This window comes from Solanum verrucosum, unplaced genomic scaffold, assembly GCF_900185275.1.
Source record: "Solanum verrucosum unplaced genomic scaffold, falcon-dt-bn FXZP01000142.1, whole genome shotgun sequence".
NCBI lineage: Eukaryota > Viridiplantae > Streptophyta > Magnoliopsida > Solanales > Solanaceae > Solanum > Solanum verrucosum.
Genome location: NW_026020259.1, coordinates 1,475,974 through 1,481,973, shown reverse-complemented (window position 1 = coordinate 1,481,973; position 6,000 = coordinate 1,475,974).

Genomic DNA, 6,000 nt, shown 5'->3' with positions numbered 1-6,000 from the left:
AGGAAGAGACAATATATCGTCAACTTGTCGGTAGTCTTATCTATTTAATATTGACCAGATATTGCCTTCGCAGTTGGAGTAGTTAGTAGATTTATGCAGAAACCAAAGAAGCCTCATTTGGAAGCAATCAGAAAGATATTAAGGTATGTGAAAAGAACTATTGACTATGGACTATTCTATATGAAAAGAGCTTCTTGCAAGATAATAGGATATTGTGATGCGGATTATGCTGGTAACCATGATACTCGAAGATCAACCACTGGATATGTTTTCAATCTTGGATCAGCCGCAGTATCATGGTGCAGCAAAAGACAACCAACTGTTTCACTTTCAACTACGGAAGCAGAATATCGAGCAGGAATGATGGCAGCACAAGAGAGCACATGGCTAAATCAACTCATGAAAGACTTGCATCAACCATTAAAAGATATCGTACCACTATATTGTGACAACTTGTCAGCTATTCATTTGGCGAAAAATTTTGTATTTCACGCTCGAACGAAGCATGCGGAAGTACACCATCATTTTCTTCGAGAAAAAGTTCTTCAAGGTGAAATTGAAATGAAGCAAATCAAGACAGAAGAGCAAGTAGCAGGCATATTCACAAAGAGCCTGGACAACATGAAGTTTATAAGATTTCGAGAAGCACTTGGAATGATTGAAAGAGAAAATAAAGTTGGTGCTGAGGGAGAGTGTTAAGAAGTCATCACCAACTTAATTAATATCCAAGACATTCCAAAGAAGAATCTAGAATATTCAAGAGTTATAAAGAAATAAAGGAAGATCTCTAGAATTCTCATTCTAGAGAGAAAAGTCTAGAGATGTTCTAGAAATAGGTAGTTTGAAGAACAATCTAGAATATAGTAGCAAAACTCTTAGTTAGATTTTTCCATCACCACCTATAAATAGAGGTGGTTCATATGAATTGTAACCAACCAAGCAAGGAACAAAGTAAGAAAGCAAGAAAGAAAGTAAGAGAGAAAACAAGAGTGTGTGCTAAGTCAAGAGTGTTGCTGAAGCAAGCACCAAGTGTGATCAAGATTGTAAGATCGAAGCGAGTCCTTACTTTGATATAATAAAATTTAAATTGTCAGAAATCGATTGTGTCCGTCGTCTCCCAAACAATAATATTCAACAACAATTACCCTATTCCTACCGTGGGTGTCAAATTGTTTATAAGAAAAATGGTACAGTTAAATTTATAAAAGTTCAAGAGCATGTGATCAATTTAGCTCGGTAATTAGGTTGATAGACAATTCAAATTTTGCTCATATGAGTATAAAGTAAATAACATGAAATAAAGCAAAGTATAAAGCTCGAGAATCTTACAAATTAATCAAGTGTATGAGAATATTCTTTGCATTCCCTAAGATAAACTCGAAACAACGAATCTTACAACTTTAGGATACGAGAAAACAAAGAGTAAGGCTTAGAAAATCAAGAGAAAGTAATAGTATTGTATCGTTCTGGAATCTAAATGAATTACAAGAAGGAATGGGGTGAACTATTTATGAGTTACAAACGTGAGGCGACGTTAGCCAGTAAAAGTGCTCCTCTCGAGCCCAAAAGTACTAGGATTGATGGGCATACATAATGAAGTTATTAGTGGTATTAGCTATAATTATTGACCCACTCTAATGATTGTACAAACTCGTCTTTGCACCTGCCTTTTTTACCTCTTTATTCCTTTGTCAATTTATTCACGTCATTGAAGAACTGTCCCAAATCCAACTCTTCCTAGACACATTTCCTTTTTTGTTCTAAGAACATTCCCTTGAATGATGGTCATTTTCAATTCCTTACTACATTGAAGGATGTACATGTACCTTCTTCATGTTTCCATACGTTGAAGTCAAGTTTTACCCAATACAAATAGTCATTCCACTTCTTAAATGTGATGTTCATCATAGTTAAGAAGCATGAGGATAATCTCATGTATCATGGTGAAATATTGGAAAGACACTCGTATCTTTAAAAATCTTGCATCTCTTGAAACTCCACTCAACTTCTTCAAACTTTTATTCTTTTAGTTGTCTTTTGTCCTTTTTGGTATTTCAGATTTGATCTTGTACCCATCCTTCTCTCTTCTCCTACATTTTGTTCAATAAAACTTATAATTTTTGGTCCGCCTTACTAACTTTTGTCTTTGCCTCATATCATTTATTGGCGTATATATTCCTTCACTGTCACCCATTTTCGCTAGACAAATACGATTTCATAATATTGCCACAAGTCGAAATGAAAGACAATGTGAATGGGAGTGCATTTCCTCATCAATTAAAAAGACTGACATTACACTATTTGTAGTGACTGCAACTGCATAAAAGAAAAATATCAAGTGTGCACCTTTAAAGATTTTGAAAGCATCATTCATTCGCTTACACCTATTCCTTTTCCATAGGATTTGAAGATCCTTTAATTAACTTAAGTATCACTTTTTTTCTATGGACCTTCAATATATGTGAAAGATAACTTGGTCCCAGATTCTGGAAGCTACTATGGTTTGTCTTTAGGTTTTGGTCGCCAAAATCACTTGATCAACCTCATGCTTAAGTACTTCTCTAGGATTGTTTGTAAGGGTATCATAAAGTCGGTAGAAAGCGGGAAAAGTTACATTTTCAAGAACCTCAATGATGTTCATGATCAGGGCTAGGATTAAGCAGACTGACTTCTCCTAATGGTATATAGAAATGTTGTAGGGGAGGTTAGCTCAAGGAAGGAAGCTAAGTAAGGGCGAGATGCAACAAACACAAATGAAGGGTTCACTTCAGGATCATTTGAATAATGTGAAGATACAGACGAAGCAACTAAAGTCGAATCAGAATATTTTGCTGAAGCAGAAACAATAGGATCGTAAGAAGAGGGCTAGATCGACTGATTTGTTGTCATGGATTATTGGGCCTATGTGATCCGCTCCTTTCAAAATGATGGAATATGTTTTGTAAGGTTTTGCACTATTGATGGGTATTGTGGATCATATGATCTCCAACACTTTGGGAGGAAACAACTGAGTGCCTTATGGAATTAGGATTTATTGGAGCTTGACAACCAGTTCACTCAGCATACAACCAATGATGTTGGAATCTACTTGAAAGTTGCAAAAACCCTCACCTCAGTTATGAAATTTCCAAGGAAAGAAATAAAAACCAACTACTCAGAGCTAAACACCTGAATGAGCCATATATAGGAAGCATCGCTGGTTACAGAGGAACCTAGCTCTAAGAGTTACGTGAGGATGCCTTACAGAGCCAATGTGGTAGTTAATCCCATTTAAAAAAGGTTCAAGATAACAGACATATCGAACTATAATGGGAACACAATCCCCAAATTGCATTTTTTTCACAACGATTGTTAACAAAAATGATTTGACCAAAGAGTAAGAGAAGTTTGTTATGGTGATGAAGTTTAGGGAAACTTTGTCGGGTAGAGTCTTAATATGGAATTCCCTGTTTCCTAGAAAATTTATTAATTCTCTTAACATGCTTGAAGAAAGTTTTGTCAAGGCCCATGCATGAGCAAAAAAGGTGCAGCCCCAAAGGACAGACATTGTCAAGATAGAGAAAGACGACATAAAGTTTCTCTGAAAATTTGTCACAAGTTTTAGAGAGAAATAATGCAATTGTCAATGGTTCAGACAACTGGGCGACTGAAGCTTTCACTAAGGGTCTTAAACCTTTGAGTTCAATCATATTGCTCAAACTGAAGGGGAGTCTAACTGAGTTTAAGACAACAACTTAGATTGATGTTCATAGTTGATACGAGTAAAAAATTTGGGTTGAAGACGACTAATGTATAACTCATGAGAAAGTGATGAGATTTTTAATGACACAATGCGTCTTTTCAATGTTCTCGCGTACCATGACATTATGGATTTCTCTTTCCACTTCTCGACCCTGACTGGCGTCATATCCAAGAAGTAGAAGTACTATTTATATTGGGTAAATGTCAGCATAAACGTGTGGCAACATGAGGAAGGTACAGTTGTAGGTACATCCCTCGATAATTACTATCCTTTGAAGGAGCTTTCTCGAGAAAAAGAAAAATGTACTCAAGAAGAATTGGATTTGGGATCGTACTTTAATGACAAGGAGATAAAGGGGCACGAAAGGCAGGTGTGCGGTCAAGTCTGTATGAACGTCAAAGTGGGTCATGATTAATAGCTAGCACTACCAATGGTTTCATCGCGTGGCTCACACCCACTGGTCTGAGTACTTTAGGGCTCGAGTGAAGCACTCGTATTGGCTGAGGCCTCACCTTTGTAACACATAAGCAGTTCACCCCTCTCCTTATTGTAATTCATTCAGATTCCAAAAATACTATTAATTTCTACCTTATTTTTTAAGACTTCTTTTTGTGTTCTCATATCTCGAGGATTTAAGCTTCAATGTTTCAACTTTATCTCTAGGAACGCGAAGATCATTCCCATACACGTCCAGTCTTACCATCTACGAGATTCTCAGGTTATTTTCTTTGCTTTAATAATACTTCATACTTGTATAGTTCTTGCAATATCCAAATTGTTAATCAGCCTATTCATTGACACTACAACAAAAACACCTTTTAGCTGTAATAAATATACACATTAACGAGAAGTGTTAAAGCCTTTACCGACATTTGTTAATTGCCATTGGATCTAATGTCGCTAAAAACTTTAGGGACATATATAAAGAGTGCTAATTGCCGCTAAAAATACATATTTAGTGGAAATTAAGCTATTGCATGCTGTTGATTGATTGCTACTAAAGATCATTTTGATGTAGTGTTAGTGAAGTCGATAACACATGTCATTCACCTCTTATTTATCTATACCATTTTTGATAAATAATAATAAGATTGTCATTCCATTAATTATTGCTTAAGGGGATGCTAAGTCAATATTGAACAAGTAAAAATGAATCTCTATTAGGCAATTTGAATTATCAACATATAAAAGTTAATTTTTTTTAATATTAATGCGCTAGAAAAACTTATAACCTTAAGGTCACTGATTCAAATCGTGGCTATGCAACGTCTATATTTTCCTAATATATTTTTGGTTTGACCATTTGGCAAGGCTACAACGGCTTGATAGGGTTTTGCCCTGATTTTTTTTTACCTTATTTGAAGTTTATATTTTCCTAGAAGAAAAAACAAAACATTACCATAAATGCTTTTAACTTTTCCTGAAAGAAAAAATATTATTTTCCTCCATATTTGATTATTCTTTCCTTAAAGGAAAAGTTAGGATATCTATAAATTGTGACCCCTCTTCTCCTATTAAGAACAACAAGAACATCAAATGTAGTCAATAAAAAGCTTTGTTTATGGGGAGATTTTCTCCTAAACATATTTATGTCTTTTTTAGTATTACTTTTCAATATGTAGGTTAATTGGCCAAACTATAATAATATTATATCTTTAGTATGTTTTTATTTGACATCTGATTTGTCAACCATATGATTTGCAATTATAAGCTTCTGCATGACGCCTTATTCACCTTCATAACCCAACAAGTGGTATCAGAGCACATGGTTCAATGATCCAATGGTTCAACAAGATTGAAGAAAGGCTCAAGTGGTTTCAAATCAATTTGTAATAAATTTGATGGAAATGAAGATTTTTGTCAAACTACATGTGGAGAAGAAGTTTTAACCATATTTCAACATATATGTTGCTGTAATTTTTTTTTTTAAATGAAATATTTTAAAACCATTTTAAACCCATATATTTTAAACTTTATTTTTAATCATGGCAAGCAGCAGTGATGAAGACTATGTAAAGAACAAAGATTATCATGCAATTGAAGAATGCATATCAAGTTTTGTCAAGAAAATTCAGCTAAAAGGGGAGATTTGTTAGGGTTTTGTCCTAATTTTCTTACCTTATTTGAAGTTTATTTTTTCCTAAAAGAAAAGACAAAACATTACCATAAATGTTTTTAACTTTTCCTGAAAGAAAAATATAATTTTCCTCCATAATTGGTTATTCTTTCTTTAAAGGAAAAGTTAGGAGATCTATAAA